The 14,385-nt window shown below is 41.1% G+C and overlaps 1 protein-coding gene across 1 annotated transcript in view; it reads left to right on the forward strand.

Moving 5' to 3' along the window:
* Positions 1 to 2,043: 2,043 nt before the first annotated feature.
* The window catches only part of LOC142831268 (uncharacterized), a 178,902-nt gene continuing 166,560 nt past the window's right edge, over positions 2,044 to 14,385 (forward strand). The window contains exon 1 of the mRNA XM_075941192.1: positions 2,044 to 2,300. The gene's annotated coding sequence lies outside the window, so the exon portion shown is untranslated. The remainder of the gene's footprint in view (positions 2,301 to 14,385) is intronic.

Here is a 14,385-nt window from a genome sequence, read left to right on the forward strand (position 1 = left end):
TTTCCTTTCCAGACCATTTCCAGGCAACAAATTGGTAAGGTAGCCAATTTTAGGTTTTTGCTACATATCATATATGTAGTAGCCCAGGGTCTGAGAGTCTGTAACGCTGAAATACTGGCTGTTCCCTCTGGGGGGCGCTGTTGCCTGAAATGCTGGCTGTTCCCTCTGGGCAGCCTGTGCTGCATGGGGAGTGTGGGGCCCAAACAGCCATTTGGGCTCCACGGTCCCCCCGAGTGAGAGGCAGGAGGGAGGAGGAGAAGAGAAAGAGAGACAGAGAGAGAGGCAGGAGGTGGACAAGAGCTGAGAGAGAGGGGAGGGAGGCAGTAGGAGGAGGAGGAGGAGACAGAGACACACGGAGCGAGAGACAGGAGGCTCAGGAGAGAAGACTGACGTGGAGGAGAGACCTGAAAATCCCGTCTTATGACGGGCTAATTGGCTAGTATAGTGAGAGTTTCCCGTGTGTTTTGGCTATTAGTCTACAGTTTTGCAACAGAGGGAGTTTCTCCTCCTCCCCAAATCCAAGACAAACAATATACTTGGAGTACTCACTCCTCTTTAGTTACATTCCAACCCAAGTGACCCAGCCATCACAAAAGGATGTCTCACAGACCAGATGCGATGGAGATGGAGAGGCTAGTATTGGAAAGAATTGGGAGGATGGCTCGATTCTCTTCTCATTTCTTCTATGATCTTGAGAAAGTGATATTTGGGCCTGGTTTCCAGAAGTATGAAGTGTCTGCAGCTTCTACCAATTTCAGCTGGAGTTGAGGGTGTTCATCTACTCATTGCATACACCAGTGTAATCACAATAACCTTTACTGTACTCATAAATATGTTGTACTAACCAATTTCAATATTGACAACCATAAATATTCTAAAATCATCAGTAGGACACCAACAGAAAAACATTTAAAAAATAAAAATGTGGGGTGCTTTTTTTCTTTAGTTTTTTTGTGTTTGCTTTTTTCCCCACTTTTGAATTTTTGAGCTTTTACAGTTTGCATTTGGCTTCTTTTGCAACATTGAAGGCATTATTTTTAAATGGAAACTGGGGTTCTGATGTTATCTGACAAATCCAGGAGCTGGGCCTTTAAGATAGGGCTTACTGCTTTTTGATTAAAGTGCAAAGTGTACATTTCACCTCTGAGTCACACAAAAAAATTGAAATCCTTTCCATGTTTTCTACATTTCTCTTTTGTATACTTATCTTCTGGATAAGCGTTTTCACCTGTGTGAGTTCAGTGGCACTCCAGAGAAGTCTGCGTAAGAGATAAAAAACTTGATTCTGTAATGCAGTGTGCATAAGTGAATCCCTAAAGCCACAGAGATCCATCTGTGGAAAAGTGTCCTTATTATAGAAGAGCAAAGTTAGAACACTGTTACACATTAACTTAATAGTGGGAAAAGACTAAGGCAACTATCCAAATAAAAACAAGCAATAGTTAAAAAGTGGTCTGCACATTCCAAGACGGAGTTATTACTGCAACTTCACATTTAAACTTCAGACCTTGAACTTACCTTAGTGATTTTCGCTAGGAAAATTATCTTATTGCCTGTCTAGCACAAAATATAGATTAAAGATGTTAAAGCAATTCTGAGATTGTTATATTGATGCGAAAATAAAATTGAATCTAATCACCTACAATGTACTTTATTGAACTATATTGCAGCAGGTAATATGCAAGAAAATATTGTGCTGAGACACGGTGTTAATATCAGTCTCCCAAACAAAGTCAGCAGATATGTAAATGCTCCCACAATTAGGAAGCAATTCTACAGCTAGAAAATTTGGGGGAAAGGGCAATATTACTAATCTTTTAAGCACAGAGAAATATTTTAAGGGATACGCATTAATGATATTTTAGTGCCATCATAGTTTTATGATAGTCACACATACAGTTAAATGTTAGCTGCAGCTTTTCTATATCATAAGTAAAGGTGGGAGCTACCTAGTGGAATCAGGTTACTCAAAGAAATATCACAAGCTGTTCTGTTTAAGAGGGCCAGCACCTGTGTGAAGTAATCATTTACCACTCACTGATGAATACTAGCCTTGTCTGAATACTTCAGAAGGGGGAGAAACCACTATATTGAACATGAAGACTGTATTTTATAATTGTGTCCTTTCATGAACCTATCCTAGTCTTTTCAGATTTATGCTGTGTATTCCAAAGTCCAATTAAAATTCCTCTGCTTTTAGAGGTGATTGAAACAAGACAGATATTTTCCTGTGGAGTTTAAAGCCAAGAGACCAACATTCCTATTGGAGCTACATGTCTTTCCCTAACCAACTTTTAATGGTGAGTGAACAACTCAAAACTATTTCTAGAGCACTGGGTACTTGATCTGCACGCTATTAACTGCCAATTTGTCTTGAATTTTGTATTTGGGGGCACTGTCATTTGTCTGTGGCATTTCTTACCAGCCTTTTAAAGTAGGTTTAATGAGCAGCTTACGTTTAATTATTTGTCAGTTCTTAAATATTGGTCCATATGTAATAGAAAAAAATAAATGTCACTAAATCTACTGGTTATTCAGTGTTTTCTATAGCTTTAATTTATGCTTTAGATGGTCAGAATACATGAGACTGGTGGGACAATAGACGTGTTAGATATAGACATGTTAGCAATGAAACTGAAATTATATTCACATACACAACTGGATATCCATTAGATGCAAGCTACTAGGATATAAAAAGATTATTGTTAAATGTAAATTGTCTCCTTTTGTGTTTTTGCTGATAAAACAAGACACATGTTGTAATGCATGTGTGTGTGTGGGGAGGAGGGGGGTTAAAGTAAAGCAGGCTGACGGTGTGGCTCTGTGAGAAATGTGATTAAGGCCATCTGAGAACTTTTTCTCAAGATGGCTGAGGCTAGTTATGCTAAATTAGGAGCCAACTCAGCTCCTTGAAGAAAAGGAGACCTTTATAATGATTAAGTTGGGAAAGGCACCAAAATAAATACTATCCTTTCCTTTTAAATGAAATGAAGTGATTAGAAGTGCCCTTCTCTGGATCACTTATTATGGCACTATTGCACACACGTACCCTTGGGAGTTGGGAGAGGGCAGAGAAAGACAGAAAAGTCTGTTTCTGCAGAGGATTTTAACTAATACTTAGGAGATGCTATTAGCATTGAGCATGTCTGTGAATCCTAGAGCTAGAAGATTTAAAAGGGAAAGAAGTTTTGTGCTCCCCTATAAGAGAAAAGAATAGCTAGCTAACTCTGGAGGCCTAATTTAGATGAGTTATAGCTCTGCTGCAAAGTCTTCCTGTACTGTGTTTTGCCATGTTGTTGTTTGGGTTGTCTGTTTTAGAAGATACCAGATACCTGTGCATAGTAAAGGGTTGAGAAAAGGTGAAATATTACAGCTGGGGAACATGGATCACTCCAAGCTAACAAGCTGTGGGCTCTGATCTGATAGGGAATTCAGAACAAGGAGATCTGTGAGAGACACCAGGGATTCTGACCTATTATGCTAATTTTTTCTGGGTTTCCCACCCAAAGATTCTGAATCTCTTACAGAGCCAATTTTATGGAACTGGACTGGAGCTGACCCTCACGCTATGGCTACATTACAAGCTTTTTCCTGAAAAGGATTTGCAAATGGAGCACTCATTTGCATATGTTGTGCTCTCATTTGCATTTTCTCTTCTGATCCTTTTTGTGAAAGAGGTTTTTGCACAAAAAAGTGCTGTGTAGAAAGTGCCTTTTTGCGCAAAACCCCCCTTTTCCTCAGGAAGAAGAGCTCTTGCACAAAAGGTGCTATCTACACAGTGTTTTTTTTTGCTCAAAAACCTCTTCTGCAAAAAGGATCAGAAGAGATCATGCAAATGAAAGTGCGACATATGCAAATGAGTGCTCCATTTGCATTTCCAGAAAAAGCTTCTAGTGTAGCCATAGCCTCCGAGAGAGGCTAGGGAGCACCAATGCACTCCAGTCGTGCCTATTCTCTGTCTGTGGCACATAATAGTCTATTCTCCTGTGGACTGTAATTCTTTGGTCTAATTTAGAGGGCTAGGTTTAGTGTGTATGGGGTGAGGGGTGGTATTGTCCTGTAAGCTAAAAAAGTTCAGACAAAATGATCTGGCAGTCCATTCTGTCCTTAATATCTATGACCCAGTTGGACCAGGACCAGAGTTGTGGTTTTTGCAGGATTAGAGCAAGCAGACCAAGGAGAACCACTCCCTGTCACCAACTTGCTCATGCTGAGCCTATATGGAGTGAGATTGCAAATAGATTAGGACTCTCTTTTGTCTAAGCTCTGAGCTTCATTAAGAGGCAATTATTTATTGGGCCTGGGGAGGGCCATCCTTCAAGGTGCTGGTTAGGCATAGTTTAATTTGTTTGCCCCAAATAAAGACATATTTGAGATTCATTTTCTCCACTATATCTGCACCCTTGTGAGTGTTGAATAAACACTTGGAAAGGTGACCAGGAAATTTAGACTTTTACATTTCTTAAATATGGGCATGGTTAAGGTTATGGGTGTAGGTTCAAATCACATTTATTTAAAGAGGGAATCCTAAAGCAGAATACTGAGCCCAACCTCTAATTACTGCCATAAGCATCTTCTAAAAAGGAAAATTATATGATGTTCTGAAGGTTCCAATGTTAAGGATTTGTCCACTCCCTGCATAAATCTATGCAGTGGGGTGTAAATTTTAACTCATGCTAGCATAGCGTGTGCTGTCTTGTATGAATCCATCTCGGGCACCCTATGTAGCAGAGTGGGTAATTTGCCTTTGTTATATTCACTGCTACTATAGCCCAGCTCCATTATATTCAGTGCTACAATATATTCTGCTTTGCATTAGCTTCAGCAATAATAAAAGAAATCAACAGGCCTGCATCCTGCAAGACATTAGCTATGGCAAGTTAGTGTAAGTCTTGACTGCTACAATTTCTAAACAAATAAGCTTGGTAGAGACTCAACAGGAAGAAACCTGCTAGTGTTTGGGGAGCAGAAAGGAGAAGTTAAAGGCATTAGTACGTTTGTAGGTATTATGTATTTGAGACACTGTTTTTGTGTGGACTACAAGGAGAGGACTTACAGAATAAATCATTGTCATGCCTGCTGAGGCTAGACAAGGAGAAGACTCGAATGAAAAGGGTGCTGGATCTATGCTGGAAATGGCCAATTTTGTGTGATAAATCAAACAAAAAAGGTACCAATATGGTCCCTTTGAGTGTCCTGTCACAAACTCACATTTCTGGTTACTCCAAAGCAACTGACTTTCATTGAAAAGCAAGCAATTTCCCCTATTCCCACATATCTTAGAAAACTGTAGTGTGAGAGAACTTCACTGAAAGTAAAGAATTTACACTCTTCTTTAGGCCCTGCAAAACAGGAGTTATAAATACAAGGACCAATGCTGCTGGAGAAATCTTTTAGGTTTCCCTGCTGATATTATCAGACTACCCTTGCAGAATGTCAATAGCTAAACATATTCCATCTCTAGGCCAGTATAGTGCTGAGAAAATGACTTTGCCATCTGGCTTTCTAGCATTATCATCAGGTCTTTTTAATTAGGTTCAAAATTGGTGCTCTCCACCTTTCCTCAGCGTCTACCTTTTTCAGTACCATTAAGACTGAACTCATTTCCGGTGCACTTCAGGGTGCTCAAGTGGAACCTACCTTGAATAGAGTTTTCCCACAGGTTTTCCCACCTTACATATGCTAGCAAAAGGCGCGTATGCTTGCCCAGTAGTGTGTATAATTCAATTTGTTTTATTAAGATATGAAGATGACCATTATATTAAAAAGCCAAGCAACCTTAAAAACCCTACATGAAAAAAATGGACTCATAGTTGACAAAGTTAGACCTCTGGCAAGCAAGGTGGAAGGTAAAGGCACTGTGGTTATTATTTTCTACATATTTTTTACATTTTCTACATATTTTCTACATATTATACTCTAAAAGGAATATAAGGTCTTTAAAATACAGCCTTATTTGTAAGTTATTTTGCTTTTTCTCTGTTTCAGCAATGTTTAAGAAAATACTGTAGTGTTCTAAAACAGGTTAAAAATATCTAAACACTGCTGAATACTTAAGGCTACAGAGTCAAAAAATTCAAGTCTCCTTAAAGAAGTTCCTGCAAGGCAACACAAGCAATGAGGGTCCTTTTAGGTTTGTTTGTTCGGGGCGGGGGAGAAGAAGGGGGGTTGCCAGCTTGTACTGTCTGGCAAATAAATTGTATAACAACTTTGTGAACCTGCTCATGTGTTCAAAAATATATATAAAACAAGCACTTAATAGAAGGAATCCACAGGGTTTAGATTTTTACCTATAAAAACAGACCTCATTTAAAACATGAAGGAAAAGCCCTGAATGAATTGAAACCATCTTTAAATGGGACTTCCCAAAGAGCATAGTTTCAGATTTGAACTCCTTCCCTTCCCTCCCCCCCCCCCCCCCCCAATTCAAGGGGCTTAGAGATGATACAGGCCTTCTCTAGTTCTGGTAAAAGAAATACCTGATTTTACAAGCTGGAGGTATTTTTACAAGCCAGAGATATTTAACTCCAAGGTTTTCAATTTTCATTTCAATTCACAAGTAATAGCCTATAAATCCCTACCCACTGAAATGAATAAACCATTCAAAATCCTTAAAAGAAGAGGGGTGGGGAGAGACAAACTGAGTCCTTTTGTGCCTATGCAAAGTTCTTCACAGATCAGGTTAAACTGGTAGAAAGATGTAAAAGATGCTTGTTCTTTTTCAAGCTCCACCCACTCGAGACAACACTCAGGGTGTATACATGCTGCTGTGCTCATGGGGGATGCTGCAAAATCCAGCTAACCTAGACACAGAAGTTAGGTCAGACAAGAACTCATCTACACAACTTAGCAATACATTTGCAAACACAATCAAATTAGGACAGAATAAGGACTTAGAATTGTTCTCTCACTACCATGGCAATTTTCTCTCTCTTGGAATTCACATCTCCTCATCAACAGCTGTGTGTGAGCCACATCCACCCTGACTGAATTGGCCTCATTAATACTGGTCCTACATCTGATAAGTAACTCCCATCTTTTGATACGTTGGTATGTTTGTAAATGTGTGATTATAAATATATACAGCCAGTCTCCGACTTACAAACACATTGACTTACGACCATCCGCACTTATTACCGACCTCGCAGTAGCAGTTGGGCAGCGTTTCATTCCCTCATATACATATCTTGCCCTTATAGTATTTTTAGTGTTTGCTTGTGGCCATCATGGAAAGTAACAGGAAAAGGGCTAGTGATAAAGGTGGTGAAAAAAGAAAGAGAAAAGCTATTGATTTGGAAAAGAAAATAGCGATAGTGAGACAATACGAAGGGGGTCAAACAGTATCGTTCATGTCGTGTAATTCAGGGCTATCGAAATTCATCGTAAGCACCATTATAAAGGATAGTGATCGCTTGTGATCATGAAGCAGTGAAAGGGTCTGCACCTATGAAATCAAAAATTCTAACAAAGAAAATGGAAATGGAGAAACTCTTAGGGTATGTCTACACTACCCCGCTAGTTCGAACTAGCGGGGTAATGTATGCATACCGCACTTGCTAATGAAGCCCAGGATTTGAATTTCCCGGGCTTCATTAGCATAAGCGGGGAGCCACCATTTTTAAATCCCCGCTGCTTCGAACCCCTTGTAGCGCGGCTACACGGGGCTCGAACTAGGTAGTTCGGACTAGGTTCCTATTCCGAACTACTGTTACTCCTCGTGAAACGAGGTGTACCGGTAGTTCGGAATAGGCACCCTAGTCCGAACTACCTAGTTCGAGCCCCGTGTAGCCGCGCTACACGGGGTTCGAAGCAGCGGGGATTTAAAAATGGCGGCTCCCCGCTTATGCTAATGAAGCCCGGGAAATTCAAATCCCGGGCTTTATTAGCAAGTGCGGTATGCATACATTACCCCGCTAGTTCGAACTAGCAGGGTAGTGTAGACATACCCTCAGTGCTTTGGATGGAAGACCAAATTGGAAAACACATGCCATTAAGCCTCATGAGGATACAAGCTAAGGCTAGTAATCTTTTTGAAGACTTAAAGAAAAAGGAGGGGTATGACTGCAACCAAACTTTCACTGTGTGGAAGAAAACATTGACCTCGCTCTGCGTTTGTAAGTAGCCAGAGGCAGTTTTATTACGAGCTGCAGCAAGGGAAAACTGGTTCAGAAGGGGGGAGGGAAGTCCTCTCCCCCCCTCCGAGGCAGATCTTCGAATACAAGCAATTATGAAGCAGTTTATATACTGTCCATTAGATATAATAACAATAACAATTAGTGTCTTTCCCATTACAAACACCAATGGCTAACAGTTATTTTAGTTCCACCCAGATGCTCCTTATCTCAAGGTCCCTGCTACAGTCAGCATTCTATCCTTATCGCCATATGGAGGTGAGAGGCAAAGGCAGTGTCTTATTACAGCTCTTGAGTTGTCAGGCCACAGACTTAGCTTGACTCTTTCTCTCTTGCTAACAAGACCAAGATGGCCGCACACAAATTCCCATATTCCCTTTTCCTGCCTCCACAACTGCCAGTCACGGTTGGTTTAACCGTTTCAAGATTCGTGCAAACTTTCACAATATGAAATTAAATTGAGAGGCAGCCAGTGTTTTGAAAGCCGCAGAAACTTTCATAGAAGATTTGGATAAGCTGATAAAAGAAGGAAATTATTTGCCAGAACAGATCTTTAATGTTGATGAGACAGGTCTCTTTTGGAACGTACCTACATACATAAGGAAGCAAAAACTATGCCTGGTTCTAAGGCTTTCAAAGACCACCTAACAGTCTTGTTAAGAGGCAATGTTTCTGGGTATAAATTGAAACCCCTCTTGATTTATCACTCTGAAAGCCCTAGAGCCTTCAAGAATATCAGCAAGGCTACTTTACCAGTCCATTATTGTGCTAATAAGACAGCATGGATGACGCTTACACTTTTTGAAGATTGGTTCATGAACTGTTTCATCCCTGAAGTCAAGGCATATTTTCTGGAGAAAGGAATTCCTTCCAAATTTTGCTTATTGTGAATAATGCTCCAGGTCACCCTCAATATCTAAATGACTTACATTCCAACGTGAAAGTAGTGTTTCTGCCTCCCAACATCACATCTATTCTCCAACCCATGGACCAGGGGGCCATAGCTGCTTTCAAAGCATAATATCTTCCCAACACATTTGCAAAGGCAATAGCTGCCACAGAATGCGAAAATGGCAAAACATTACATGAATTTTGGAAGGATTATAACATTCTGCATTGCATAAGGAACATTACTGCTGGGTGGAAGTAAGTCACTCCATAATGTATGAATGGCACATGGAAGAAAATCCTGAAAAGATTTGTGAACAGTTTCAAAGGCTTTGGAAAAGAAAAGGCACTAGAAGACATTTCTAATAACATTGTACAGCTGGCGAAAGAAGTGGATCTGGAAATGGATAATGAAGACATAAACCAATTGGTTGAGGATGTTGGGGAGGAGTTGAGCAATGAAGATTTAATTCAGCTGGAAGCTGAGAGGGTAGCAGAGGAAGAGAGACAAAAAGCCCAAGAAGAAGAAGAAGAAGCCCCCACAAAATTTGTGATGGAAGAAATGGCTGCAGCCTTCAGCAAAAAAAATGAAGGAATGCAAATGTTTGAAAAAATGGACCCTAATGTTGTGAGATTATCAAAAGTGGATTGTTTAATTCAGGATACCCTGGCTTTCTATAAGGAAATTTATAATGAGAAGAAAAAACAAATTGTCCAGTCCAAAATGGATATTTTTTTGAAGAAAGCCCCCAGCACTGCTGCCTCCCACACTGAACCAATGCCTTCTACAAGCAAAGACACTGCTGAAGTAGAAGATGAATCTGTTGATGATGTTGTTACTGTAGTATTGTCTCCAACCTCTTCCGATTCCTCATCCAATTAATTCAATTCACATTACTGTATTTAAATTACTACATTGTGTTTTGTTTTTCATGTTCATGTTTGTCAAATACAGTTTGCTGTCATTGCAGTAGTGTTGGGTTTTTTTGTGTGTTTCTATTTTTCGTTGTTGATTGCTTTTTGTTGGTGCTTGGTTACGTTTGGAGTGCTTCGTATAAGGGTATTTCCAACTTACGAACAAATCGAGTTACGACCAGCTGTTCGGAATGTAACCCGTTCGTAAGTTGGGGACCGGCTGTGTGTAAGTGTGTGTATGTGTGTGTATATATATATATATGTGTGTGTATATATATATATATATATATATATATATATATATACACACACATACAGGCAGTCCCCGGGTTACGTACAAGATAGGGACTGTAGGTTTGTTCTTAAGTTGAATCCGTATGTAAGTCGGAACTGGCGTCCAGATTCAGCCGCTGCTGAAACTGACCGCCAGTTCTGACTTACATACAGAATCAACTTAAGAACCCCAAGCGTCCCCAAGTCAGCTGCTGCTGAAACTGATCAGCAGCTGATTCCAGGAAGCCCGGGGCAGAGCAACTGTGCCTCGGGCTTCATGTAGTCAGCGCTGGTCAGTTTCAGCAGCGGCTGACTTGCGGACGCCTGGGGCAGAGCAGCTGGGGTGCTTCTGGGTTGCTTCAGTAGCGCCACTCCTCGGTGCTACTGGACCAACCCAGCAGCACCCCATCTGCTCTGCCCCAGGCGTCCTGATTCAGCCGCTGCTGAAACTGACCAGCAGCGGCTGAATCAGGACGCCTGGGGCAGAGCAGCTGGAGTGCTGCCGGGTTGGTCCAGTAGTGCCCAGAGCAGTGCTGCGGGACCAACCGGCAGCGCCCCAGCTGCTCTGCCACAGGCGTCTGGAGATAAGCCTAGTCTGCTGGGGGGGGGACGTACTAGCTGTGCCCCCCCCCACCCCAGCAGACCAGGAAGACGCGGGCGGCGGACCGAGACGCACCACGGTCCCGCCGCCTGGGTCCTCCACGGCTTTGCTCCCCGTCTCCCTGGTCTGCTGGAGACCAGCAGACCAGGGAGACGGGGAGCAAAGCCTCTGAGGACGCCAGCAGCGGGACAGCTGCAGGGTGTCTGGGCTGTCCCGCTGCCAGCTTCCCCTGAGGCTTTGCAAAGCTGCGGGGGGGCTCGGGCAGCGGGGCAACCCAGGCGCACCTGGGCTGCTCCGCTGCCGGCTTCCCTGGGCTTTGCAAAGCCGCGGGGGGGGCTCGGGCAGCGGGGCAGCCCAGGCGCGCCTGGGCTGCCTCGCTGCCTGAGCCCCCCCGCGGCTTTGCAAAGCTTGCTATGAGGAGTAACGGTAATTCAAATATGGAGCTTTAGTTCGAACCACCTAGCGCGTGCCGCATGTAGCCGCGGGCAGCTAGTTCGAACTACGGGGCATTTAAAAATGGCGGCGCCCAGGAACATGCAAATAAAGCCCGGGATATTTAAATCCCGGGCTTCATTTGCAAGTTCGAATGACTACATTAGCCACCCTAGTTCGAACTAGGGTGACTAGTGTAGACATACCCTCAGCCTTTAAGGTGCCATGGGACTTCTCATTTTGTTTTTACCATTTAGAAAATAATTTTTCCATTCAGTAGCTGAGAAATGAAAGGAGTGAGTGGGAAATAAGAACAAATTTTATTTCAGATCCATTCAAAATGGGGCGGGGGGCAATCGAAATGGCAAACAAAAGAGACTTTCCAAATTGTTTTGGGTCAAAAAATATTTTTCATTGACCAGAAACTAAGTGTTTCATTTTGGTTTTTGCCTTGACTTAAACCTTCTAAATGTCTATTCAATAAAACTGAAGTAAATTTCAAAAAACACAAACGTCTTTATGAAAAAAATAATTTTTAATTTTTCTGGATTTTTTCAAGTGAAACAATTCACCATAATCAACCAAATCTGCATTATTATTTTTTGCAAATAAGTTATTACAATGAAAAATGTCACCCCCCTCTATTCAGCTCTTATCACTGTTCAAGCCACTTTGGTATCAGTTTAAGTAGTGCTAAAATGATGTGTGCATACATTTCCAGATTCTCATCTAAAGGGTTCAGTAAACTGTAAATTTAGTTCTATCCTACTTTTCCTTTTTTAAAAACATACGTTATCTGCTATAGCTGTGCTTAAACCTTCTCCCAAGGGAAGTAAGATGAGAATTACAGAGCTTTAGGATTAGAATAAAGAGGTAATATAATACTTCGATTCCCTGTGTTTAAAGAAACCAGTTCTTCTTGCCTAATTCCTTGTGAAACAAAATTGGCAAATTAACATAAGATTGAATACATTCTGAAACACTATTTTTACCCAAACAGTTCAGTGTGCTTCACAAAAGACAGGAATAATCACTTGCCGTTTTTTACAGCGGTGAAGAATGGAGGTACAGAAAAGTTAAGTAACTTATCCAAATTGGCAAGTCACACACTCAGCCATGACTAGAACCCTACAAACTAGTATAAACAAGACCCAAAAAAGTTAGTTTTAGTATTATCCAATATCAGTTATGTTCTGAATCCGAATTCCAAGTTTTGAGATTTTTTTTCTAAATCTCCTCTCTCATATTCTTCTGGTAAGAAATTCTGTACCTTTGTGTATCTTTGTGTATGTGATTACCTAGTCAGTTGGACTCTTAGAAATATATGAAAGGTGTATCCCTGTCTGGATGTACATGGAAATCTCAAGCATGTTAGGATAATAAACAGACTGTCATCATCTATGTCAACACTTAGCATTACACTATATGCAACTCACATAACCACAGTGTGAGACTACATAATGGCTGCAACCTGTGCCACATCATAATTTCACACAGGGTTTAACTTTTCCTTTATTCTTTTTCAACTTTTTCTTTTTCTCTAGAGATATTTAAGAGCAGTTCAGATAAATGTCTATCAGGAATGGTCTCTAGACAGTACTGGGTTATGCCATGAAGACAGGGGACTGGACTCGATGACCTCTTGAGGTCCCTTCCAGTCCTATATTCTATGATTCTAAGTATGATTAGCACTGGGGAAAGATGTGAACTTGACAAATCTTGGGCCTGAAATTCATAACTTAGCCAAAGAACAATAGCAACTAACTTACCTTAATGCAGTTCTTGTCCAAGCAACTCTAGAGTACTTACACCTGCCTATTCGGTGCTTGGTTTCCCCCACCAGCAGCATTGCCAGTGATATCAGCTCTGTCAATAAAGAATGTCAGTCTCCAAAGCTGTCCGAGCAATACCTTTCACATTAAAATATAAGGAAGCTCCCACACAAAGCAGCAAGCTGTTGAAAACGTTATCCATCTTTGGTTGTTGGACTGTGACCAAATGAGGTAAGTCAAGTGCATAAAACAGTCTTGCTTTCTTCCATCAGAGGTATGCAAAGCTATTTTCATGTCCCAAATTTGGATGTGAGCCAAAGGATCCTGCTTTTGCTTACACCATTTCTAAAGTCCAATGCTTCAATGTAAAACCGAATTCAAATTCTGCAACTGCCAACATATTTACTCAACACTTAGTAGTAGTCAAGCTCAGCTCTTTTCATTCCCCAGTAGTTCCAACTCTTTCTACACATGCCCTAACGTTCCCCTTTGCCGTCTTCAGAATAATTATTAGCTTTTTTTTTTTAACACAGTATGCCCTCTTGTTTCAGAGTGGTTTTGAATGACCTATTTTCTTATCCCTTCCCATATCCAGCTCTTTGGAAGGCTTCCCACTGTAACCCCATTCTAATAGCAGTAGAACTTCTCACCAGACCAATGAACTCATCCATTGCAGCCCCACTCCCCTAGTTAAATACTTATTTCCAAATTACAGCTGGAGAAACTGGTGCCCAGGAAAATAAAGGGCAACATTTCCAAACTTAAATGTTCACACTTTTCCTCCATATTCTTTGTCAGAATTGTGATAAGATTTAAAGGAAACAGCAAAGTTTTGACCAGCTGTAGGAAAGATACCACACTGTCGCATACCTTGACAGATTCAGGGGAAAACTTTGCTATCTATGGTGGTATGAATCCCTTTGAAGAATTGTCCAAACAAAAAGAAAGGGAAGAAAAATTGACAAATGTATAGTGGTTGTGTAGGGCATTGACTTTTTGCCTCATGTAAGGGCTCTAGGTGCAAGAATACTTCTTGTAAAAAGTTATACTTAGCCTCTTTGTTCCCAGTTGAACATATCTTAAAGCATTCTACAAAGACTGAGATCTAAACATTAACAGAACTGTGTGAGATGGTAGAGTTTGACATTTAGCCCATCCTTATTTGTTTTCCTGTTTTCAGTCCTTAATAGAGTGCCTCCTGCTAGTGAGGTTTGCCAGACTGCCCAGAAATACTTCAGATCGCTGAATGAACCTCATAGCAGTTGATCAGGGATTTTTCCATTGATTTGTGGTTTTATGGCAGACTATTTTCCACCACTTCACTCTGGAGAAATTCTATCCAAACGGCAAGCAGTGGTCCAGGAATTTTATT

The sequence above is a fragment of the Pelodiscus sinensis genome, chromosome 13 (genome assembly GCF_049634645.1).
Source record: "Pelodiscus sinensis isolate JC-2024 chromosome 13, ASM4963464v1, whole genome shotgun sequence".
NCBI classification, from domain to species: domain Eukaryota; kingdom Metazoa; phylum Chordata; order Testudines; family Trionychidae; genus Pelodiscus; species Pelodiscus sinensis.